Raw genomic sequence first — 22,219 nt, 5'->3', positions numbered from 1 at the left:
TTGCAAACTTAATTTTCATATGACAAGGTTAATTAGCAAAGTAAGTACATAGCCATTTTCTTTGTCTGACGCTCGTAATTCATTCATTTGCGACGTGGCGCATTTATTGCAGCAAGATTGTAGCCGTTTTGAAGGGAAAGCAACTTCTAATCATGTCCCTTACTTGATTTACTCAGCAGCTATTGCGTAAAAAAGATACGTCACATTCGTAATGATAAATAATGTAACGTGAAAAAGTCAATAGCCCACGACACCAGGAGTTCCCAGGCGGTCCCCCATCCAAGTACTATCTCGGCCCGACGATGCTTAACTTCCGTGATCGGACGAGAACAAGTGTGTTCATCGTGGTATGGTCGTAGACAAACAAACGGGCAGATATCTACGATTTATTAGCACATTACATCGAAAATGGTTTAAACTTTAAAGGTCATATTTCTTGACTGGATTATCCGAAGTAGGTCGTGTTTATGTGCATTTGAAAGCTCTTTTCAAGCGCTATCCATTATTAACGACAACCATGCGCTTTAAGATTTCCGGTAAAAAGTTCCAACGAAGGCAATCTAGTGTACTTTCAGTCTTAATTTTCATATGACAAAGTTAATTAGCAAAGTAACTACATCGCAATTTTCTTTGTCTGACGCTCTTAATCCATTGATTTGCGACGTGGCGCATTTATTGCAGCAAGATTGTAGCCCTTTTTAAGGGAAAGAAACTTCTAATCATGTCCCTTACTTGATTCATTCAGCGGCTATTGCGTAAAAAAGATACGTCACAGTCGTAATGATAAATAATGTAACGTGAAAAAGTCAACAGCCTACGACACCGGGAGTTCCCAGGCGGCGCCCCATCCAAGTACTATCCCGGCCCGACGATGCTTAACTTCCGTGACCGGACGAGAACAGGTGTGTTCATCGTGGTATGGTCGTAGAGAAGCAACCGGGCAGATATCTACGATTTATTAGCACATTACATCGAAAATGGTTAAAACTTTAAAGGTCATATTTCTTGACTGGATCATCCGAAATAGGTCGTGTTTATGTGCATTTGAAAGCTCTTTTTAAGCGCTATCGAGTCTTTACGACAATAATGCGCTTTAAGATTTCCGGTAAAAAGTTCCAACGAAGGCAATCTAGGGTACTTGCAAACTTAATTTTCATATGACAAGGTTAATTAGCAAAGTAAGTACATAGCCATTTTCTTTGTCTGACGCTCGTAATTCATTCATTTGCGACGTGGCGCATTTATTGCAGCAAGATTGTAGCCGTTTTGAAGGGAAAGCAACTTCTAATCATGTCCCTTACTTGATTTACTCAGCAGCTATTGCGTAAAAAAGATACGTCACATTCGTAATGATAAATAATGTAACGTGAAAAAGTCAATAGCCCACGACACCGGGAGTTCCCAGGCGGTCCCCCATCCAAGTACTATCTCGGCCCGACGATGCTTAACTTCCGTGATCGGACGAGAACAGGTGTGTTCATCGTGGTATGGTCGTAGACAAACAAACGGGCAGATATCTACGATTTATTAGCACATTACATCGAAAATGGTTTAAACTTTAAAGTTCATATTTCTTGACTGGATTATCCGAAGTAGGTCGTGTTTATGTGCATTTGAAAGCTCTTTTCAAGCGCTATCCATTATTAACGACAACCATGCGCTTTAAGATTTCCGGTAAAAAGTTCCAACGAAGGCAATCTAGTGTACTTTCAGTCTTAATTTTCATATGACAAAGTTAATTAGCAAAGTAACTACATCGCAATTTTCTTTGTCTGACGCTCTTAATCCATTGATTTGCGACGTGGCGCATTTATTGCAGCAAGATTGTAGCCCTTTTTAAGGGAAAGAAACTTCTAATCATGTCCCTTACTTGATTCATTCAGCGGCTATTGCGTAAAAAAGATACGTCACAGTCGTAATGATAAATAATGTAACGTGAAAAAGTCAATAGCCTACGACACCGGGAGTTCCCAGGCGGCGCCCCATCCAAGTACTATCCCGGCCCGACGATGCTTAACTTCCGTGACCGGACGAGAACAGGTGTGTTCATCGTGGTATGGTCGTAGAGAAGCAACCGGGCAGATATCTACGATTTATTAGCACATTACATCGAAAATGGTTCAAACTTTAAAGGTCATATTTCTTGACTGGGTGATCGGAAATAGGTCGTGTTTATGTGCATTTGAAAGCTCTTTTTAAGCGCTATCGAGTCTTTACGACAATAATGCGCTTTAAGATTTTCGGTAAAAAGTTCCAACGAAGGCAATCAAGGGTACTTGCAAACTTAATTTTCATATGACAAAGTTAATTAGCAAAGTAAGTACATAGCCATTTTCTTTGTCTGACGCTCGTAATCCATTCGTTTGCGACGTGGCGCATTTATTGCAGCAAGATTGTAGCCGTTTTGAAGGGAAAGCAACTTCTAATCATGTCCCTTACTTGATTTACTCAGCGGCTATTGCGTAAAAAAGATACGTCACATTCGTAATGATAAATAATGTAACGTGACAAAGTCAATAGCCTACGACACCGGGAGTTCCCAGGTGGTCCCCCATCCAAGTACTATCCCGGCCCGACGATGCTTAACTTCCGTGATCGGACGAGAACAGGTGTGTTCATCGTGGTATGGTCGTAGACAAACAAACGGGCAGATATCTACGATTTATTAGCACATTACATCGAAAATGGTTTAAACTTTAAAGGTCATATTTCTTGACTAGATTATCCGAAATAGGTCGTGTTTATGTGCATTTGAAAGCTCTTTTCTACCGCTATCCATCATTAACGACAACCATGCGCTTTAAGATTTCCGGTAAAAAGTTCCAACGAAGGCAATCTAGTGTACTTTCAGTCTTAATTTTCATATGACAAAGTTAATTAGCAAAGTAACTACATCGCCATTTTCTTTGTCTGACGCTTTTAATCCATTCATTTGCGACGTGGCGCATTTATTGCAGCAATATTGTAGCCGTTTTGAAGGGAAAGCAACTTCTAATCATGTCCCTTACTTGATTTACTCAGCGGCTATTGCGTAAAAAAGATACGTCACAGTCGTAATGATAAATAATGTAACGTGAAAAAGTCAATAGCCTACGACACCGGGAGTTCCCAGGCGGTGCCCCATCCAAGTACTATCCCGGCCCGACGATGCTTAACTTCCGTGACCGGACGAGAACAGGTGTGTTCATCGTGGTATGGTCGTAGACAAGCATACGGGCAGATATCTACGATTTATTAGCACATTACATCGAAAATGGTTCAAACTTTAAAGGTCATATTTCTTGACTGGGTGATCGGAAATAGGTCGTGTTTATGTGCATTTCAAAGCTCTTTTTAAGCGCTATCGAGTCTTTACGACAATAATGCGCTTTAAGATTTTCGGTAAAAAGTTCCAACGAAGGCAATCTAGGGTACTTGCAAACTTAATTTTCATATGACAAACTTAATTAGCAAAGTAAGTACATAGCCATTTTCTTTGTCTGACGCTCGTAATCCATTCGTTTGCGACGTGGCGCATTTATTGCAGCAAGATTGTAGCCGTTTTGAAGGGAAAGCAACTTCTAATCATGTCCCTTACTTGATTTACTCAGCGGCTATTGCGTAAAAAAGATACGTCACATTCGTAATGATAAATAATGTAACGTGACAAAGTCAATAGCCTACGACACCGGGAGTTCCCAGGCGGTCCCCCATCCAAGTACTATCCCGGCCCGACGATGCTTAACTTCCGTGATCGGACGAGAACAGGTGTGTTCATCGTGGTATGGTCGTAGACAAACAAACGGGCAGATATCTACGATTTATTAGCACATTACATCGAAAATGGTTTAAACTTTAAAGGTCATATTTCTTGACTGGGTGATCGGAAATAGGTCGTGTTTATGTGCATTTCAAAGCTCTTTTTAAGCGCTATCGAGTCTTTACGACAATAATGCGCTTTAAGATTTTCGGTAAAAAGTTCCAACGAAGGCAATCTAGGGTACTTGCAAACTTAATTTTCATATGACAAACTTAATTAGCAAAGTAAGTACATAGCCATTTTCTTTGTCTGACGCTCGTAATCCATTCGTTTGCGACGTGGCGCATTTATTGCAGCAAGATTGTAGCCGTTTTGAAGGGAAAGCAACTTCTAATCATGTCCCTTACTTGATTTACTCAGCGGCTATTGCGTAAAAAAGATACGTCACATTCGTAATGATAAATAATGTAACGTGACAAAGTCAATAGCCTACGACACCGGGAGTTCCCAGGCGGTCCCCCATCCAAGTACTATCCCGGCCCGACGATGCTTAACTTCCGTGATCGGACGAGAACAGGTGTGTTCATCGTGGTATGGTCGTAGACAAACAAACGGGCAGATATCTACGATTTATTAGCACATTACATCGAAAACGGTTTAAACTTTAAAGGTCATATTTCTTGACTGGATTATCCGAAATAGGTCGTGTTTATGTGCATTTGAAAGCTCTTTTCAACCGCTATCCATTATTAACGACAACCATGCGCTTTAAGATTTTCGGTAAAAAGTTCCAACGAAGGCAATCTAGTGTACTTTCAGTCTTACTTTTCATATGACAAAGTTAATTAGCAAAGTAACTACATCGCCATTTTCTTTGTCTGACGCTTTTAATCCATTCATTTGCGTCGTGGCGCATTTATTGCAGCAAGATTGTAGCCGTTTTGAAGGGAAAGCAACTTCTAATCACGTCCTTTACTTGATTTACTCAGCGGCTATTGCGTAAAAAAGATACGTCACAGTCGTAATGATAAATAATGTAACGTGAAAAAGTCAATAGACTACGACACCAGGAGTTCCCAGGCGGTTCCGCATCCAGGTACTATCCCGGCCCGACGATGCTTAACTTCCGTGATCGGACGAGAACAGGTGGGTTCATCGTGGTATGGTCGTAGACAAACAAACGGGCAGATATCTACGATTTATTAGCACATTACATCGAAAATGGTTTAAACTTTAAAGGTCATATTTCTTGACTGAATCATCCCAAATAGGTCGTGTTTATGTGCATTTGAAAGCTCTTTTCAGGCGCTATCCATTAATTACGACAATAATGCGCTTTAAGATTTCCGGTAAAAAGTTCCAACGAAGGCAATCTAGGGTACTTGCAGACTTAATTTTCATATGACAAAGTTAATTAGCAAATTAACTACATCGCCGTTTTCTTTGTCTGACGCTCGTAATCCATTCATTTGCGACGTGGCGCATTTATTGCAGCCAGATTGTAGCCGTTTTGAAGGGAAAGAAACTTATAATCACGTCCCTTACTTGATTTACTCAGCGGCTATTGCGTAAAAAAGATATGTCACAGTCGTAATGATAAATAATGTAACGTGAAAAAGTCAATAGACTACGACACCGGGAGTTCCCAGGCGGTGCCCCATCCAAGTACTATCCCGGCCCGACGATGCTTAACTTCCGTGATCGGACGAGAACAGGTGTGTTCATCGTGGTATGGTCGTAGACAAACAAACGGGCAGATATCTACGATTTATTAGCACATTACATCGAAAATGGTTTAAAATTTAAAGGTCATATTTTTTGACTGAATCATCCCAAATAGGTCGTGTTCATGTGCATTTGAAAGCTCTTTGCAGGTGCTATCCATTAATTACGACAACCATGCGCTTTAAGATTTCCGGTAAAAAGTTCCAACGAAGGCAATCTAGGGTACTTGTAGACTTAATTTTCATATGACAAAGTTAATTAGCAAAGAAACTACATCGCCATTTTCTTTGTCTGATGCTCGTAATCCATTCATTTGCGACGTGGCGCATTTATTGCAGCCAGATTGTAGCCGTTTTGAAGGGAAAGAAACTTATAATCACGTCCCTTACTTGATTTACTCAGCGGCTATTGCGTAAAAAAGATACGTCACATTCGTAATGATAAATAATGTAACGTGAAAAAGTCAATAGACTACGACACCGGGAGTTCCCAGGCGGTCCCCCATCCAAGTACTATCCCGGCCCGACGATGCTTAACTTCCTTGATCGGACGAGAACAGGTGTGTTCATCGTGGTATGGTCGTAGACAAACAAACGGGCAGATATCTACGATTTATTAGCACATTACATCGAAAATGGATTAAACTTTAAAGGTCATATTTCTTGACTGGGTGATCGGAAATAGGTCGTGTTTATGTGCATTTGAAAGCTCTTTTTAAGCACTATCGAGTCTTTACGACAATAATGCGCTTTAAGATTTCCGGTAAAAAGTTCCAACGAAGGCAATCTAGGGTACTTGCAAACTTAATTTTCATATGACAAAGTTAATTAGCAAAGTAAGTACATAGCCATTTTCTTTGTCTGACGCTCGTAATCCATTCATTTGCGTCGTGGCGCATTTATTGCAGCAAGATTGTAGCCGCTTTGAAGGGAAAGCAACTTCTAATCATGTCCCTTACTTGATTTACTCAGCAGCTATTGCGTAAAAAAGATACGTCACATTCGTAATGATAAATAATGTAACGTGAAAAAGTCAATAGCCCACGACACCGGGAGTTCCCAGGCGGTCCCCCATCCAAGTACTATCTCGGCCCGACGATGCTTAACTTCCGTGATCGGACGAGAACAGGTGTGTTCATCGTGGTATGGTCGTAGACAAACAAACGGGCAGATATCTACGATTTACTAGCACATTACATCGAAAATGGTTTAAACTTTAAAGGTCATATTTTTTGACTGGATTATCCGAAGTAGGTCGTGTTTATGTGCATTTGAAAGCTCTTTTCAAGCGCTATCCATTATTAACGACAACCATGCGCTTTAAGATTTCCGGTAAAAAGTTCCAACGAAGGCAATCTAGTGTACTTTCAGTCTTAATTTTCATATGACAAAGTTAATTAGCAAAGTAACTACATCGCAATTTTCTTTGTCTGACGCTCTTAATCCATTCATTGGCGATGTGGCGCATTTATTGCAGCAAGATTGTAGCCCTTTTTAAGGGAAAGAAACTTCTAATCATGTCCCTTACTTGATTCACTCAGCGGCTATTGCGTAAAAAAGATACGTCACAGTCGTATTGATAAATAATGTAACGTGAAAAAGTCAATAGCCTACGACACCGGGAGTTCCCAGGCGGTGCCCCATCCAAGTACTATCCCGGCCCGACGATGCTTAACTTCCGTGACCGGACGACAACAGGTGTGTTCATCGTGGTATGGTCGTAGACAAGCATACGGGCAGATATCTACGATTTATTAGCACATTACATCGAAAATGGTTCAAACTTTAAAGGTCATATTTCTTGACTGGGTGATCGGAAATAGGTCGTGTTTATGTGCATTTGAAAGCTCTTTTTAAGCGCTATCGAGTCTTTACGACAATAATGCGCTTTAAGATTTTCGGTAAAAAGTTCCAACGAAGGCAATCTAGGGTACTTGCAAACTTAATTTTCATATGACAAAGTTAATTAGCAAAGTAAGTACATAGCCATTTTCTTTGTCTGACGCTCGTAATCCATTCGTTTGCGACGTGGCGCATTTATTGCAGCAAGATTGTAGCCGTTTTGAAGGGAAAGCAACTTCTAATCATGTCCCTTACTTGATTTACTCAGCGGCTATTGCGTAAAAAAGATACGTCACATTCGTAATGATAAATAATGTAACGTGACAAAGTCAATAGCCTACGACACCGGGAGTTCCCAGGCGGTACCCCATCCAAGTACTATCCCGGCCCGACGATGCTTAACTTCCGTGATCGGACGAGAACAGGTGTGTTCATCGTGGTATGGTCGTAGACAAACAAACGGGCAGATATCTACGATTTATTAGCACATTACATCGAAAATGGTTTAAATTTTAAAGGTCATATTTCTTGACTGGATTATCCGAAATAGGTCGTGTTTATGTGCATTTGAAAGCTCTTTTCAACCGCTATCCATTATTAACGACAACCATGCGCTTTAAGATTTCCGGTAAAAAGTTCCAACGAAGGCAATCTAGTGTACTTTCAGTCTTAATTTTCATATGACAAAGTTAATTAGAAAAGTAACTACATCGCCATTTTCTTTGTCTGACGCTTTTAATCCATTCATTTGCGACGTGGCGCATTTATTGAAGCAAGATTGTAGCCGTTTTGAAGGGAAAGCAACTTCTAATCATGTCCCTTACTTGATTTACTCAGCGGCTATTGCGTAAAAAAGATACGTCACAGTCGTAATGATAAATAATGTAACGTGAAAAAGTCAATAGCCTACGACACCGGGAGTTCCCAGACGGTTCCCCATCCAAGTACTATCCCGGCCCGACGATGCTTAACTTCCGTGATCGGACGAGAACAGGTGTGTTCATCGTGGTATGATCGTAGACTAACAAACGGGCAGATATCTACGATTAATTAGCACATTACATCGCAAATGGATCAAAATTTAAAGGTCATATTTCTTGACTGGGCGATCGGAAATAGGTCGTGTTTATGTGCATTTGAAAGCTCTTTTTAAGCGCTATCGATTCTTTACGACAATAACGCGCTTTAAGATTTCCGGTAAAAAGTTCCAACGAAGGCAATCTAGGGTACTTGCAGACTTAATTTTCATATGACAAAGTTAATTAGTAAAGTGAGTACATCGCCATTTTCTTTGTCTGACGCTCGTAATCCATTCATTTGCGACGTGGCGCATTTATTGCAGCCAGATTGTAGCCGTTTTGAAGGGAAATCAACTTATAATCACGTCCTTTACTTGATTTACTCAGCGGCTATTGCGTAAAAAAGATACGTCACAGTCGTAATGATAAATAATGTAACGTGAAAAAGTCAATAGACTACGACACCGGGAGTTCCCAGGCGGTTCCCCATCCAAGTACTATCCCGGCCCGACGATGCTTAACTTCCGTGATCGGACGAGAACAGGTGGGTTCATCGTGGTATGGTCGTAGACAAACAAACGGGCAGATATCTACGATTTATTAGCACATTACATCGAAAATGGTTTAAACTTTAAAGGTCATATTTCTTGACTGAATCATCCCAAATAGGTCGTGTTTATGTGCATTTGAAAGCTCTTTTCAGGCGCTATCCATTAATTACGACAACCATGCGCTTTAAGATTTCCGGTAAAAAGTTCCAACGAAGGCAATCTAGGGTACTTGCAGACTTAATTTTCATATGACAAAGTTAATTAGCAAATTAACTACATCGCCATTTTCTTTGTCTGACGCTCGTAATCCATTCATTTGCGACGTGGCGCATTTATTGCAGCCAGATTGTAGCCGTTTTGAAGGGAAAGAAACTTATAATCACGTCCCTTACTTGATTTACTCAGCGGCTATTGCGTAAAAAAGATATGTCACAGTCGTAATGATAAATAATGTAACGTGAAAAAGTCAATAGACTACGACACCGGGAGTTCCCAGGCGGTCCCCCATCCAAGTACTATCCCGGCCCGACGATGCTTAACTTCCGTGATCGGACGAGAACAGGTGTGTTCATCGTGGTATGGTCGTAGACAAACAAACGGGCAGATATCTACGATTTATTAGCACATTACATCGAAAATGGTTTAAAATTTAAAGGTCATATTTCTTGACTGAATCATCCCAAATAGGTCGTGTTCATGTGCATTTGAAAGCTCTTTTCAGGCGCTATCCATTAATTACGACAATAATGCGCTTTAAGATTTCCGGTAAAAAGTTCCAACGAAGGCAATCTAGGGTACTTGCAGACTTAATTTTCATATGACAAAGTTAATTAGCAAAGTGAGTACATCGCCATTTTCTTTGTCTGACGCTCGTAATCCATTCATTTGCGACGTGGCGCATTTATTGCAGCAAGATTGTAGCCGTTTTGAAGGAAAAGAAACTTATAATCACGTCCCTTACTTGATTTACTCAGCGGCTATTGCGTAAAAAAGATATGTCACAGTCGTAATGATAAATAATGTAACGTGAAAAAGTCAATAGACTACGACACTGGGAGTACCCAGGCGGTCCCCTATCCAAGTACTATCCCGGCCCGACGATGCTTAACTTCCGTGATCGGACGAGAACAGGTGTGTTCATCGTGGTATGGTCGTAGACAAACAAACGGGCAGATATCTACGATTTATTAGCACATTACATCGAAAATGGTTTAAAATTTAAAGGTCATATTTCTTGACTGAATCATCCCAAATAGGTCGTGTTCATGTGCATTTGAAAGCTCTTTTCAGGCGCTATCCATTAATTACGACAACCATGCGCTTTAAGATTTCCGGTAAAAAGTTCCAACGAAGGCAATCTAGGGTACTTGTAGACTTAATTTTCATATGACAAAGTTAATTAGCAAAGCAACTACATCGCCATTTTCTTTGTCTGATGCTCGTAATCCATTCATTTGCGACGTGGCGCATTTATTGCAGCCAGATTGTAGCCGTTTTGAAGGGAAAGAAACTTATAATCACGTCCCTTACTTGATTTACTCAGCGGCTATTGCGTAAAAAAGATACGTCACAGTCGCAATGATAAATAATGTAACGTGAAAAAGTCAATAGACTACGACACCGGGAGTTCCCAGGCGGTCCCCCATCTAAGTACTATCCCGGCCCGACGATGCTTAATTTCCGTGATCGGACGAGAACAGGTGTGTTCATCGTGGTATGGTCGTAGACAAGCAAACGGGCAGATATCTACGATTTATTAGCACATTACATCGAAAATGGTTTAAACTTTAAAGGTCATATTTCTTGACTGGGTGATCGGAAATAGGTCGTGTTTATGTGCATTTGAAAGCTCTTTTCAAGCGCTATCCATTATTAACGACAACCATGCGCTTTAAGATTTCCGGTAAAAAGTTCCAACGAAGGCAATCTAGTGTACTTTCAGTCTTAATTTTCATATGACAAAGTTAATTAGCAAAGTAACTACATCGCAATTTTCTTTGTCTGACGCTCTTAATCCATTCATTTGCGACGTGGCGCATTTATTGCAGCAAGATTGTAGCCGTTTTGAAGGGAAAGCAACTTCTAATCATGTCCCTTACTTGATTTACTCAGCAGCTATTTCGTAAAAAAGATACGTCACAGTCGTAATGATAAATAATGTAACGTGAAAAAGTCAATAGCCTACGACACCGGGAGTTCCCAGGCGGTGCCCCATCCAAGTACTATCCCGGCCCGACGATGCTTAACTTCCGTGACCGGACGAGAACAGGTGTGTTCATCGTGGTATGGTCGTAGACAAGCATACGGGCAGATATCTACGATTTATTAGCACATTACATCGAAAATGGTTCAAACTTTAAAGATCATATTTCTTGACTGGGTGATCGGAAATAGGTCGTGTTTACGTGCATTTGAAAGCTCTTTTTAAGCGCTATCGAGTCTTTACGACAATAATGCGCTTTAAGATTTCCGGTAAAAAGTTCCAACGAAGGCAATCTAGGGTACTTGCAAACTTAATTTTCATATGACAAAGTTAATTAGCAAAGCAACTACATCGCCATTTTCTTTGTCTGATGCTCGTAATCCATTCATTTGCGACGTGGCGCATTTATTGCAGCAAGATTGTAGCCGTTTTGAAGGGAAAGCAACTTTTAATCATGTCCCTTACTTGATTTACTCAGCAGCTATTGCGTAAAAAAGATACGTCACATTCGTAATGATAAATAATGTAACGTGACAAAATCAATAGCCCACGGCACCGGGAGTTCCCAGGCGGTCCCCCATTCAAGTACTATCTCGGCCCGACGATGCTTAACTTCCGTGATCGGACGAGAACAGGTGTGTTCATCGTGGTATGGTCGTAGACAAACAAACGGGCAGATATCTACGATTTACTAGCACATTACATCGAAAATGATTTAAACTTTAAAGGTCATATTTCTTGACTGGATTATCCGAAGTAGGTCGTGTTTATGTGCATTTGAAAGCTCTTTTCAAGCGCTATCCATTATTAACGACAACCATGCGCTTTAAGATTTCCGGTAAAAAATTCCAACAAAGGCAATCTAGTGTACTTTCAGTCTTAATTTTCATATGACAAAGTTAATTAGCAAAGTAACTACATCGCAATTTTCTTTGTCTGACGCTCTTAATCCATTCATTTGCGACGTGGCGCATTTATTGCAGCAAGATTGTAGCCCTTTTTAAGGGAAAGAAACTTCTAATCATGTCCCTTACTTGATTCACTCAGCGGCTATTGCGTAAAAAAGATACGTCACAGTCGTAATGATAAATAATGTAACGTGAAAAAGTCAATAGCCTACGACACCGGGAGTTCCCAGGCGGTGCCCCATCCAAGTACTATCCCGGCCCGACGATGCTTAACTTCCGTGACCGGACGAGAACAGGTGTGTTCATCGTGGTATGGTCGTAGACAAGCATACGGGCAGATATCTACGATTTATTAGCACATTACATCGAAAATGGTTCAAACTTTAAAGGTCATATTTCTTGACTGGGTGATCGGAAATAGGTCGTGTTTACGTGCATTTGAAAGCTCTTTTTAAGCGCTATCGAGTCTTTACGACAATAATGCGCTTTAAGATTTCCGGTAAAAAGTTCCAACGAAGGCAATCTAGCGTACTTTCAGTCTTAATTTTCATATGACAAAGTTAATTAGCAAAGTAACTACATCGCCATTTTCTTTGTCTGACGCTCTTAATCCATTCATTTGCGACGTGGCGCATTTATTGCAGCAAGATTGTAGCCGTTTTGAAGGGAAAGCAACTTCTAATCATGTCCCTCACTTGATTTACTCAGCGGCTATTGCGTAAAAAAGATACGTCACAGTCGTAATGATAAATAATGTAACGTGAAAAAGTCAATAGCCTACGACACCGGGAGTTCCCAGGCGGTTCCCCATCCAAGTACTATCCCGGCCCGACGATGCTTAACTTCCGTGATCGGACGAGAACAGGTGTGTTCATCGTGGTATGATCGTAGACTAACAAACGGGCAGATATCTACGATTTATTAGCACATTACATCGAAAATGGTTTAAACTTTAAAGGTCATATTTCCTGACTAGATTATCCGAAATAGGTCGTGTTTATGTGCATTTGAAAGCTCTTTTTAAGCGCTATCGATTCTTTACGACAATAATGCACTTTAAGATTTCCGGTAAAAAGTTCCAACGAAGGCAATCTAGGGTACTTGCAGACTTAATTTTCATATGACAAAGTTAATTAGCAAAGTAAGTACATCGCCATTTTTTTTTGTCTGAAGCTCGTAATCCATTCATTTGCGACTTGGCGCATTTATTGCAGCAAGATTGTAGCCGTTTTGAAGGGAAAGCAACTTCTAATCATGTCCCTTACTTGATTTACTCAGCGGCTATTGCGTAAAAAAGATACGTCACAGTCGTAATGATAAATAATGTAACGTGAAAAAGTCAATAGCCTACGACACCGGGAGTTCCCAGGCGGTTCCCCATCCAAGTACTATCCCGGCCCGACGATGCTTAACTTCCGTGATCGGACGAGAACAGGTGTGTTCATCGTGGTATGATCGTAGACTAACAAACGGGCAGATATCTACGATTTATTAGCACATTACATCGAAAATGGTTTAAACTTTAAAGGTCATATTTCCTGACTAGATTATCCGAAATAGGTCGTGTTTATGTGCATTTGAAAGCTCTTTTCAAGCGCTATCGATTCCTTACGACAATAATGCGCTTTAAGATTTCCGGTAAAAAGTTCCAACGAAGGCAATCTAGGGTACTTGCGGACTTAATTTTCATATGACAAAGTTAATTAGCAAAGTAAGTACATCGCAATTTTCTTTGTCTGATGCTCGTAATCCATTCATTTGCGACGTGGCGCATTTATTGCAGCACGATTGTAGCCTTTTTGAAGGAAAATCAACCTCTAATCATGTCCCTTACTTGATTTACTCAGCGGCTATTGCGTGAAAAAGATACGTCACAGTCGTAATGATAAAGAATGTAACGTGAAAAAGTCAATAGCCTACGACACCGGGAGTTCCCAGGCGGTTCCCCATCCAGGTACTATCCCGGCCCGACGATGCTTAACTTCCGTGATCGGACGAGAACAGGTGGGTTCATCGTGGTATGGTCGTAGACAAACAAACGGGCAGATATCTACGATTTATTAGCACATTACATCGAAAATGGTTTAAACTTTAAAGGTCATATTTCTTGACTGAATCATCCCAAATAGGTCGTGTTTATGTGCATTTGAAAGCTCTTTTCAGGCGCTATCCATTAATTACGACAATAATGCGCTTTAAAATTTCCGGTAAAAAGTTCCAACGAAGGCAATCTAGGGTACTTGCAGACTTAATTTTCATATGACAAAGTTAATTAGCAAATTAACTACATCGCAATTTTCTTTGTCTGATGCTCGTAATCCATTCATTTGCGACGTGGCGCATTTATTGCAGCACGATTGTAGCCTTTTTGAAGGGAAATCAACTTCTAATCATGTCATTTACTTGATTTACTCAGCGGCTATTGCGTGAAAAAGATACGTCACAGTCGTAATGATAAAGAATGTAACGTGAAAAAGTCAATAGCCTACGACACCGGGAGTTCCCAGGCGGTTCCCCATCCAGGTACTTTCCCGGCCCGACGATGCTTAACTTCCGTGATCGGACGAGAACAGGTGGGTTCATCGTGGTATGGTCGTAGACAAACAAACGGGCAGATATCTACGATTTATTAGCACATTACATCGAAAATGGTTTAAACTTTAAAGGTCATATTTCTTGACTGAATCATCCCAAATAGGTCGTGTTTATGTGCATTTGAAAGCTCTTTTCAGGCGCTATCCATTAATTACGACAATAATGCGCTTTAAAATTTCCGGTAAAAAGTTCCAACGAAGGCAATCTAGGGTACTTGCAGACTTAATTTTCATATGACAAAGTTAATTAGCAAATTAACTACATCGCCATTTTCTTTGTCTGACGCTCGTAATCCATTCATTTGCGACGTGGCGCATTTATTGCAGCCAGATTGTAGCCTTTTTGAAGGGAAAGAAACTTATAATCACGTCCCTTACTTGATTTACTCAGCGGCTATTGCGTAAAAAAGATATGTCACAGTCGTAATGATAAATAATGTAACGTGAAAAAGTCAATAGACTACGACACCGGGAGTTCCCAGGCGGTCCCCCATCCAAGTACTATCCCGGCCCGACGATGCTTAACTTCCGTGATCGGACGAGAACAGGTGTGTTCATCGTGGTATGGTCGTAGACAAACAAACGGGCAGATATCTACGATTTATTAGCACATTACATCGAAAATGGTTTAAAATTTAAAGGTCATATTTCTTGACTGAATCATCCCAAATAGGTCGTGTTCATGTGCATTTGAAAGCTCTTTTCAGGCGCTATCCATTAATTACGACAACCATGCGCTTTAAGATTTCCGGTAAAAAGTTCCAACGAAGGCAATCTAGGGTACTTGCGGACTTAATTTTCATATGACAAAGTTAATTAGCAAAGTAAGTACATCGCAATTTTCTTTGTCTGATGCTCGTAATCCATTCATTTGCGACGTGGCGCATTTATTGCAGCACGATTGTAGCCTTTTTGAAGGGAAATCAACCTCTAATCATGTCCCTTACTTGATTTACTCAGCGGCTATTGCGTGAAAAAGATACGTCACAGTCGTAATGATAAAGAATGTAACGTGAAAAAGTCAATAGCCTACGACACCGGGAGTTCCCAGCCGGTTCCCCATCCAGGTACTATCCCGGCCCGACGATGCTTAACTTCCGTGATCGGACGAGAACAGGTGGGTTCATCGTGGTATGGTCGTAGACAAACAAACGGGCAGATATCTACGATTTATTAGCACATTACATCGAAAATGGTTTAAACTTTAAAGGTCATATTTCTTGACTGAATCATCCCAAATAGGTCGTGTTTATGTGCATTTGAAAGCTCTTTTCAGGCGCTATCCATTAATTACGACAATAATGCGCTTTAAAATTTCCGGTAAAAAGTTCCAACGAAGGCAATCTAGGGTACTTGCAGACTTAATTTTCATATGACAAAGTTAATTAGCAAATTAACTACATCGCAATTTTCTTTGTCTGATGCTCGTAATCCATTCATTTGCGACGTGGCGCATTTATTGCAGCACGATTGTAGCCTTTTTGAAGGGAAATCAACTTCTAATCATGTCATTTACTTGATTTACTCAGCGGCTATTGCGTAAAAAAGATATGTCACAGTCGTAATGATAAATAATGTAACGTGAAAAAGTCAATAGACTACGACACCGGGAGTTCCCAGGCGGTCCCCCATCCAAGTACTATCCCGGCCCGACGATGCTTAACTTCCGTGATCGGACGAGAACAGGTGTGTTCATCGTGGTATGGTCGTAGACAAACAAACGGGCTGATATCTACGATTTATTAGCACATTACATCGAAAATGGTTTAAAATTTAAAGGTCATATTTCTTGACTGAATCATCCCAAATAGGTCGTGTTCATGTGCATTTGAAAGCTCTTTTCAGGCGCTATCCATTAATTACGACAACCATGCGCTTTAAGATTTCCGGTAAAAAGTTCCAACGAAGGCAATCTAGGGTACTTGTAGACTTAATTTTCATATGACAAAGTTAATTAGCAAAGCATCTACATCGCCATTTTCTTTGTCTGATGCTCGTAATCCATTCATTTGCGACGTGGCGCATTTATTGCAGCCAGATTGTAGCCGTTTTGAAGAGAAAGAAACTTATAATCACGTCCCTTACTTGATTTACTCAGCGGCTATTGCGTAAAAAAGATACGTCACAGTCGTAATGATAAATAATGTAACGTGAAAAAGTCAATAGACTACGACACCGGGAGTTCCCAGGCGGTCCCCCATCCAAGTACTATCCCGGCCCGACGATGCTTAACTTCCGTGATCGGACGAGAACAGGTGTGTTCATCGTGGTATGGTCGTAGACAAACAAACGGGCAGATATCTACGATTTATTAGCACATTACATCGAAAATGGTTCAAACTTTAAAGGTCATATTTCTTGACTGGATCATCCGAAATAGGTCGTGTTTATGTGCATTTGACAGCTCTTTTTAAGCGCTATCGATTCTTTACGACAATAATGCGCTTTAAGATTTCCGGTAAAAGTTCCAACGAAGGCAATCTAGGGTACTTGCAGACTTAATTTTCATATGACAAAGTTAATTAGCAAATTAACTACATCGCCATTTTCTTTGTCTGACGCTCGTAATCCATTCATTTGCGACGTGGCGCATTTATTGCAGCCAGATTGTAGCCTTTTTGAAGGGAAAGAAACTTATAATCACGTCCCTTACTTGATTTACTCAGCGGCTATTGCGTAAAAAAGATACGTCACAGTCGTAATGATAAATAATGCAACGTGAAAAAGTCAATAGACTACGACACCGGGAGTTCCCAGGCGGTTCCCCATCCAAGTACTATCCCGGCCCGACGATGCTTAACTTCCGTGATCGCACGAGAACAGGTGGGTTCATCGTGGTATGGTCGTAGACAAACAAACGGGCAGATATCTACGATTTATTAGCACATTACATCGAAAATGGTTTAAACTTTAAAGGTCATATTTCTTGACTGAATCATCCCAAATAGGTCGTGTTTATGTGCATTTGAAAGCTCTTTTCAGGCGCTATCCATTAATTACGACAACCATGCGCTTTAAGATTTCCGGTAAAAAGTTCCAACGAAGGCAATCTAGGGTACTTGTAGACTTAATTTTCATATGACAAAGTTAATTAGCAAAGCAACTACATCGCCATTTTCTTTGTCTGATGCTCGTAATCCATTCATTTGCGACGTGGCGCATTTATTGCAGCCAGATTGTAGCCGTTTTGAAGGGAAAGAAACTTATAATCACGTCCCTTACTTGATTTACTCAGCGGCTATTGCGTAAAAAAGATACGTCACAGTCGTAATGATAAATAATGTAACGTGAAAAAGTCAATAGATTACGACACCGGGAGTTCCCAGGCGGTTCCCCATCCAAGTACTATCCCGGCCCGACGATGCTTAACTTCCGTGATCGGACGAGAACAGGTGGGTTCATCGTGGTATGGTCGTAGACAAACAAACGGGCAGATATCTACGATTTATTAGCACATTACATCGAAAATGGTTTAAACTTTAAAGGTCATATTTCTTGACTGAATCATCCCAAATAGGTCGTGTTTATGTGCATTTGAAAGCTCTTTTCAGGCGCTATCCATTAATTACGACAACCATGCGCTTTAAGATTTCCGGTAAAAAGTTCCAACGAAGGCAATCTAGGGTACTTGTAGACTTAATTTTCATATGACAAAGTTAATTAGCAAAGCAACTACATCGCCATTTTCTTTGTCTGATGCTCGTAATCCATTCATTTGCGACGTGGCGCATTTATTGCAGCCAGATTGTAGCCGTTTTGAAGGAAAAGAAACTTATAATCACGTCCCTTACTTGATTTACTCAGCGGCTATTGCGTAAAAAAGATACGTCACAGTCGTAATGATAAATAATGTAACGTGAAAAAGTCAATAGACTACGACACCGGGAGTTCCCAGGCGGTTCAACATCCAAGTACTATCCCGGCCCGACGATGCTTAACTTCCGTGATCGGACGAGAACAGGTGGGTTCATCGTGGTATGGTCGTAGACAAACAAACGGGCAGATATCTACGATTTATTAGCACATTACATCGAAAATGGTTTAAACTTTAAAGGTTATATTTCTTGACTGAATCATCCCAAATAGGTTGTGTTTATGTGCGTTTGAAAGCTCTTTTCAGGCGCTATCCATTAATTACGACAACCATGCGCTTTAAGATTTCCGGTAAAAAGTTCCAACGAAGGCAATCTAGGGTACTTGTAGACTTAATTTTCATATGACAAAGTTAATTAGCAAAGCAACTACATCGCCATTTTCTTTGTCTGATGCTCGTAATCCATTCATTTGCACCGTGGCGCATTTATTGCAGCCAGATTGTAGCCGTTTTGAAGGGAAAGAAACTTATAATCACGTCCCTTACTTGATTTACTCAGCGGCTATTGCGTAAAAAAGATACGTCACAGTCGTAATGATAAATAATGTAACGTGAAAAAGTCAATAGACTACGACACCGGGAGTTCCCAGGCGGTTCAACATCCAAGTACTATCCCGGCCCGACGATGCTTAACTTCCGTGATCGGACGAGAACAGGTGTGTTCATCGTGGTATGGTCGTAGACAAACAAACGGGCAGATATCTACGATTTATTAGCACATTACATCGAAAATGGTTTAAACTTTAAAGGTCATATTTCTTGACTGAATCATCCCAAATAGGTCGTGTTTATGTGCATTTGAAAGCTCTTTTCAGGCGCTATCCATTAATTACGACAATAATGCGCTTTAAGATTTCCGGTAAAAAGTTCCAACGAAAGCAAACTAGGGTACTTGCAGACTTAATTTTCATATGACAAAGTTAATTAGCAAATTAACTACATCGCCATTTTCTTTGTCTGACGCTCGTAATCCATTCATTTGCGACGTGGCGCATTTATTGCAGCCAGATTGTAGCCGTTTTGAAGGGAAAGAAACTTATAATCACGTCCCTTACTTGATTTACTCAGCGGCTATTACGTAAAAAAGATACGTCACAGTCGTAATGATAAATAATGTAACGTGAAAAAGTCAATAGACTACGACACCGGGAGTTCCCAGGCGGTCCTCCATCCAAGTACTATCCCGGCCCGACGATGCTTAACTTCCGTGATCGGACGAGAACAGGTGTGTTTATCGTGGTATGGTCGTAGACAAACAAACGGGCAGATATCTACGATTTATTAGCACATTACATCGAAAATGGTTTAAACTTTAAAGGTCATATTTCTTGACTGAATCATCCCAAATAGGTCGTGTTTAGGTGCATTTGAAAGCTCTTTTCAGGTGCTATCCATTAATTACGACAACCATGCGCTTTAAGATTTCCGGTAAAAAGTTCCAACGAAGGCAATCTAGGGTACTTTCAGACTTAATTTTCATATGACAAAGTTAATTAGCAAAGTGAGTACATCGCCATTTTCTTTGTCTGATGCTCGTAATCCATTCATTTGCACCGTGGCGCATTTATTGCAGCCAGATTGTAGCCGTTTTGAAGGGAAAGAAACTTATAATCACGTCCCTTACTTGATTTACTCAGCGGCTATTGCGTAAAAAAGATACGTCACAGTCGTAATGATAAATAATGTAACGTGAAAAAGTCAATAGACTACGACACCGGGAGTTCCCAGGCGGTTCAACATCCAAGTACTATCCCGGCCCGACGATGCTTAACTTCCGTGATCGGACGAGAACAGGTGTGTTCATCGTGGTATGGTCGTAGACAAACAAACGGGCAGATATCTACGATTTATTAGCACATTACATCGAAAATGGTTTAAACTTTAAAGGTCATATTTCTTGACTGAATCATCCCAAATAGGTCGTGTTTATGTGCATTTGAAAGCTCTTTTCAGGCGCTATCCATTAATTACGACAATAATGCGCTTTAAGATTTCCGGTAAAAAGTTCCAACGAAAGCAAACTAGGGTACTTGCAGACTTAATTTTCATATGACAAAGTTAATTAGCAAATTAACTACATCGCCATTTTCTTTGTCTGACGCTCGTAATCCATTCATTTGCGACGTGGCGCATTTATTGCAGCCAGATTGTAGCCGTTTTGAAGGGAAAGAAACTTATAATCACGTCCCTTACTTGATTTACTCAGCGGCTATTACGTAAAAAAGATACGTCACAGTCGTAATGATAAATAATGTAACGTGAAAAAGTCAATAGACTACGACACCGGGAGTTCCCAGGCGGTCCTCCATCCAAGTACTATCCCGGCCCGACGATGCTTAACTTCCGTGATCGGACGAGAACAGGTGTGTTTATCGTGGTATGGTCGTAGACAAACAAACGGGCAGATATCTACGATTTATTAGCACATTACATCGAAAATGGTTTAAACTTTAAAGGTCATATTTCTTGACTGAATCATCCCAAATAGGTCGTGTTTAGGTGCATTTGAAAGCTCTTTTCAGGTGCTATCCATTAATTACGACAACCATGCGCTTTAAGATTTCCGGTAAAAAGTTCCAACGAAGGCAATCTAGGGTACTTTCAGACTTAATTTTCATATGACAAAGTTAATTAGCAAAGTGAGTACATCGCCATTTTCTTTGTCTGATGCTCGTAATCCATTCATTTGCGACGTGGCGCATTTATTGCAGCAAGATTGTAGCCGTTTTGAAGGGAAAGAAACTTCTAATCATGTCCCTTACTTGATTTACTCAGCGGCTATTGCGTAAAAAAGATACGTCACAGTCGTAATGATAAATAATGTAACGTGAAAAAGTCAATAGCCTACGACACCGGGAGTTCCCAGGCGGTCCTCCATCCAAGTACTATCCCGGCCCGACGATGCTTAACTTCCGTGATCGGACGAGAACAGGTGTGTTCATCGTGGTATGGTCGCAGACAAGCATACGGGCAGATATCTACGATTCATTAGCACATTACATCGAAAATGGTTCAAACTTTAAAGGTCATATTTCTTGACTTGGTGATCGGAAATAGGTCGTGTTTATGTGCATTTGAAAGCTCTTTTCAAGCGCTATCCATTAATTACGACAATAATGCGCTTTAAGATTTCCGGTAAAAAGTTCCAACGAAGGCAATCTAGGGTACTTGCAGACTTAATTTTCATATGACAAAGTTAATTAGCAAATTAACTACATCGCCATTTTCTTTGTCTGACGCTCGTAATCCATTCATTTGCGACGTGGCGCATTTATTGCAGCCAGATTGTAGCCGTTTTGAAGGGAAAGAAACTTATAATCACGTCCCTTACTTGATTTACTCAGCGGCTATTGCGTAAAAAAGATACGTCACAGTCGTAATAATAAATAATGTAACGTGAAAAAGTCAATAGACTACGACACCGGGAGTTCCCAGGCGGTCCTCCATCCAAGTACTATCCCGGCCCGACGATGCTTAACTTCCGTGATCGGACGAGAACAGGTGTGTTCATCGTGGTATGGTCGCAGACAAGCATACGAGCAGATATCTACGATTTATAAGCACATTACATCGAAAATGGTTCAAACTTTAAAGGTCATATTTCTTGACTGGGTGATCGGAAATAGGTCGTGTTTATGTGCATTTGAAAGCTCTTTTTAAGCGCTATCCATTAATTACGACAATAATGCGCTTTAAGATTTCCGGTAAAAAGTTCCAACGAAGGCAATCTAGGGTACTTGCAGACTTAATTTTCATATGACAAAG

The 22,219-nt window shown here is 40.6% G+C and overlaps 39 non-coding genes across 39 annotated transcripts; all 39 read right to left on the bottom strand.

The window, feature by feature from the left end:
• Window positions 1-242: 242 nt before the first annotated feature.
• Window positions 243-361, bottom strand: LOC130617134 (5S ribosomal RNA). Its single transcript, XR_008978212.1, has one exon. It is a non-coding gene; the product is annotated as a 5S ribosomal RNA (ribosomal RNA).
• A 450-nt stretch (window positions 362-811) lies between these two features.
• On the bottom strand, window positions 812-930 carry LOC130618051 (5S ribosomal RNA). The gene has a single exon (XR_008979127.1). It is a non-coding gene; the product is annotated as a 5S ribosomal RNA (ribosomal RNA).
• A 450-nt stretch (window positions 931-1,380) lies between these two features.
• On the bottom strand, window positions 1,381-1,499 carry LOC130616829 (5S ribosomal RNA). The gene has a single exon (XR_008977909.1). It is a non-coding gene; the product is annotated as a 5S ribosomal RNA (ribosomal RNA).
• A 450-nt stretch (window positions 1,500-1,949) lies between these two features.
• Window positions 1,950-2,068, bottom strand: LOC130618050 (5S ribosomal RNA). Its single transcript, XR_008979126.1, has one exon. It is a non-coding gene; the product is annotated as a 5S ribosomal RNA (ribosomal RNA).
• Window positions 2,069-2,518: 450 nt separating this feature from the next.
• LOC130619106 (5S ribosomal RNA) lies at window positions 2,519-2,637 on the bottom strand. The gene has a single exon (XR_008979849.1). It is a non-coding gene; the product is annotated as a 5S ribosomal RNA (ribosomal RNA).
• A 450-nt stretch (window positions 2,638-3,087) lies between these two features.
• LOC130616691 (5S ribosomal RNA) lies at window positions 3,088-3,206 on the bottom strand. Its single transcript, XR_008977772.1, has one exon. It is a non-coding gene; the product is annotated as a 5S ribosomal RNA (ribosomal RNA).
• Window positions 3,207-3,656: 450 nt separating this feature from the next.
• On the bottom strand, window positions 3,657-3,775 carry LOC130615309 (5S ribosomal RNA). The gene has a single exon (XR_008976399.1). It is a non-coding gene; the product is annotated as a 5S ribosomal RNA (ribosomal RNA).
• A 450-nt stretch (window positions 3,776-4,225) lies between these two features.
• On the bottom strand, window positions 4,226-4,344 carry LOC130615307 (5S ribosomal RNA). The gene has a single exon (XR_008976397.1). It is a non-coding gene; the product is annotated as a 5S ribosomal RNA (ribosomal RNA).
• Window positions 4,345-4,794: 450 nt separating this feature from the next.
• Window positions 4,795-4,913, bottom strand: LOC130617880 (5S ribosomal RNA). The gene has a single exon (XR_008978956.1). It is a non-coding gene; the product is annotated as a 5S ribosomal RNA (ribosomal RNA).
• A 450-nt stretch (window positions 4,914-5,363) lies between these two features.
• LOC130616152 (5S ribosomal RNA) lies at window positions 5,364-5,482 on the bottom strand. The gene has a single exon (XR_008977236.1). It is a non-coding gene; the product is annotated as a 5S ribosomal RNA (ribosomal RNA).
• Window positions 5,483-5,932: 450 nt separating this feature from the next.
• LOC130617179 (5S ribosomal RNA) lies at window positions 5,933-6,051 on the bottom strand. Its single transcript, XR_008978257.1, has one exon. It is a non-coding gene; the product is annotated as a 5S ribosomal RNA (ribosomal RNA).
• Window positions 6,052-6,501: 450 nt separating this feature from the next.
• On the bottom strand, window positions 6,502-6,620 carry LOC130616828 (5S ribosomal RNA). Its single transcript, XR_008977908.1, has one exon. It is a non-coding gene; the product is annotated as a 5S ribosomal RNA (ribosomal RNA).
• A 450-nt stretch (window positions 6,621-7,070) lies between these two features.
• LOC130618162 (5S ribosomal RNA) lies at window positions 7,071-7,189 on the bottom strand. Its single transcript, XR_008979237.1, has one exon. It is a non-coding gene; the product is annotated as a 5S ribosomal RNA (ribosomal RNA).
• A 450-nt stretch (window positions 7,190-7,639) lies between these two features.
• Window positions 7,640-7,758, bottom strand: LOC130615848 (5S ribosomal RNA). Its single transcript, XR_008976934.1, has one exon. It is a non-coding gene; the product is annotated as a 5S ribosomal RNA (ribosomal RNA).
• Window positions 7,759-8,208: 450 nt separating this feature from the next.
• LOC130616353 (5S ribosomal RNA) lies at window positions 8,209-8,327 on the bottom strand. Its single transcript, XR_008977436.1, has one exon. It is a non-coding gene; the product is annotated as a 5S ribosomal RNA (ribosomal RNA).
• Window positions 8,328-8,777: 450 nt separating this feature from the next.
• LOC130616506 (5S ribosomal RNA) lies at window positions 8,778-8,896 on the bottom strand. The gene has a single exon (XR_008977588.1). It is a non-coding gene; the product is annotated as a 5S ribosomal RNA (ribosomal RNA).
• A 450-nt stretch (window positions 8,897-9,346) lies between these two features.
• LOC130615423 (5S ribosomal RNA) lies at window positions 9,347-9,465 on the bottom strand. Its single transcript, XR_008976512.1, has one exon. It is a non-coding gene; the product is annotated as a 5S ribosomal RNA (ribosomal RNA).
• A 450-nt stretch (window positions 9,466-9,915) lies between these two features.
• On the bottom strand, window positions 9,916-10,034 carry LOC130618249 (5S ribosomal RNA). The gene has a single exon (XR_008979323.1). It is a non-coding gene; the product is annotated as a 5S ribosomal RNA (ribosomal RNA).
• Window positions 10,035-10,484: 450 nt separating this feature from the next.
• LOC130616978 (5S ribosomal RNA) lies at window positions 10,485-10,603 on the bottom strand. Its single transcript, XR_008978056.1, has one exon. It is a non-coding gene; the product is annotated as a 5S ribosomal RNA (ribosomal RNA).
• Window positions 10,604-11,053: 450 nt separating this feature from the next.
• Window positions 11,054-11,172, bottom strand: LOC130616690 (5S ribosomal RNA). Its single transcript, XR_008977770.1, has one exon. It is a non-coding gene; the product is annotated as a 5S ribosomal RNA (ribosomal RNA).
• A 450-nt stretch (window positions 11,173-11,622) lies between these two features.
• LOC130617844 (5S ribosomal RNA) lies at window positions 11,623-11,741 on the bottom strand. Its single transcript, XR_008978921.1, has one exon. It is a non-coding gene; the product is annotated as a 5S ribosomal RNA (ribosomal RNA).
• A 450-nt stretch (window positions 11,742-12,191) lies between these two features.
• On the bottom strand, window positions 12,192-12,310 carry LOC130616689 (5S ribosomal RNA). The gene has a single exon (XR_008977769.1). It is a non-coding gene; the product is annotated as a 5S ribosomal RNA (ribosomal RNA).
• Window positions 12,311-12,760: 450 nt separating this feature from the next.
• On the bottom strand, window positions 12,761-12,879 carry LOC130616043 (5S ribosomal RNA). Its single transcript, XR_008977128.1, has one exon. It is a non-coding gene; the product is annotated as a 5S ribosomal RNA (ribosomal RNA).
• Window positions 12,880-13,330: 451 nt separating this feature from the next.
• Window positions 13,331-13,449, bottom strand: LOC130616042 (5S ribosomal RNA). Its single transcript, XR_008977127.1, has one exon. It is a non-coding gene; the product is annotated as a 5S ribosomal RNA (ribosomal RNA).
• Window positions 13,450-13,899: 450 nt separating this feature from the next.
• On the bottom strand, window positions 13,900-14,018 carry LOC130616451 (5S ribosomal RNA). The gene has a single exon (XR_008977533.1). It is a non-coding gene; the product is annotated as a 5S ribosomal RNA (ribosomal RNA).
• A 450-nt stretch (window positions 14,019-14,468) lies between these two features.
• LOC130616823 (5S ribosomal RNA) lies at window positions 14,469-14,587 on the bottom strand. Its single transcript, XR_008977902.1, has one exon. It is a non-coding gene; the product is annotated as a 5S ribosomal RNA (ribosomal RNA).
• A 450-nt stretch (window positions 14,588-15,037) lies between these two features.
• LOC130615422 (5S ribosomal RNA) lies at window positions 15,038-15,156 on the bottom strand. The gene has a single exon (XR_008976511.1). It is a non-coding gene; the product is annotated as a 5S ribosomal RNA (ribosomal RNA).
• A 450-nt stretch (window positions 15,157-15,606) lies between these two features.
• LOC130617163 (5S ribosomal RNA) lies at window positions 15,607-15,725 on the bottom strand. The gene has a single exon (XR_008978240.1). It is a non-coding gene; the product is annotated as a 5S ribosomal RNA (ribosomal RNA).
• Window positions 15,726-16,175: 450 nt separating this feature from the next.
• Window positions 16,176-16,294, bottom strand: LOC130615421 (5S ribosomal RNA). Its single transcript, XR_008976510.1, has one exon. It is a non-coding gene; the product is annotated as a 5S ribosomal RNA (ribosomal RNA).
• Window positions 16,295-16,744: 450 nt separating this feature from the next.
• On the bottom strand, window positions 16,745-16,863 carry LOC130615420 (5S ribosomal RNA). Its single transcript, XR_008976509.1, has one exon. It is a non-coding gene; the product is annotated as a 5S ribosomal RNA (ribosomal RNA).
• Window positions 16,864-17,312: 449 nt separating this feature from the next.
• LOC130617231 (5S ribosomal RNA) lies at window positions 17,313-17,431 on the bottom strand. Its single transcript, XR_008978308.1, has one exon. It is a non-coding gene; the product is annotated as a 5S ribosomal RNA (ribosomal RNA).
• Window positions 17,432-17,881: 450 nt separating this feature from the next.
• On the bottom strand, window positions 17,882-18,000 carry LOC130617394 (5S ribosomal RNA). Its single transcript, XR_008978471.1, has one exon. It is a non-coding gene; the product is annotated as a 5S ribosomal RNA (ribosomal RNA).
• Window positions 18,001-18,450: 450 nt separating this feature from the next.
• Window positions 18,451-18,569, bottom strand: LOC130618229 (5S ribosomal RNA). The gene has a single exon (XR_008979304.1). It is a non-coding gene; the product is annotated as a 5S ribosomal RNA (ribosomal RNA).
• Window positions 18,570-19,019: 450 nt separating this feature from the next.
• On the bottom strand, window positions 19,020-19,138 carry LOC130618001 (5S ribosomal RNA). The gene has a single exon (XR_008979076.1). It is a non-coding gene; the product is annotated as a 5S ribosomal RNA (ribosomal RNA).
• A 450-nt stretch (window positions 19,139-19,588) lies between these two features.
• LOC130617255 (5S ribosomal RNA) lies at window positions 19,589-19,707 on the bottom strand. The gene has a single exon (XR_008978333.1). It is a non-coding gene; the product is annotated as a 5S ribosomal RNA (ribosomal RNA).
• A 450-nt stretch (window positions 19,708-20,157) lies between these two features.
• Window positions 20,158-20,276, bottom strand: LOC130617999 (5S ribosomal RNA). The gene has a single exon (XR_008979075.1). It is a non-coding gene; the product is annotated as a 5S ribosomal RNA (ribosomal RNA).
• Window positions 20,277-20,726: 450 nt separating this feature from the next.
• On the bottom strand, window positions 20,727-20,845 carry LOC130617254 (5S ribosomal RNA). The gene has a single exon (XR_008978331.1). It is a non-coding gene; the product is annotated as a 5S ribosomal RNA (ribosomal RNA).
• Window positions 20,846-21,295: 450 nt separating this feature from the next.
• LOC130616524 (5S ribosomal RNA) lies at window positions 21,296-21,414 on the bottom strand. The gene has a single exon (XR_008977605.1). It is a non-coding gene; the product is annotated as a 5S ribosomal RNA (ribosomal RNA).
• A 450-nt stretch (window positions 21,415-21,864) lies between these two features.
• Window positions 21,865-21,983, bottom strand: LOC130616804 (5S ribosomal RNA). The gene has a single exon (XR_008977884.1). It is a non-coding gene; the product is annotated as a 5S ribosomal RNA (ribosomal RNA).
• Window positions 21,984-22,219: the final 236 nt, after the last annotated feature.

Source organism: Hydractinia symbiolongicarpus, chromosome 11 (assembly GCF_029227915.1).
Source record: "Hydractinia symbiolongicarpus strain clone_291-10 chromosome 11, HSymV2.1, whole genome shotgun sequence".
Taxonomy (NCBI): domain Eukaryota; kingdom Metazoa; phylum Cnidaria; class Hydrozoa; order Anthoathecata; family Hydractiniidae; genus Hydractinia; species Hydractinia symbiolongicarpus.
Note: the sequence above shows the minus strand (reverse complement) of the source record. Positions and strands in the feature narration are given on the sequence as shown.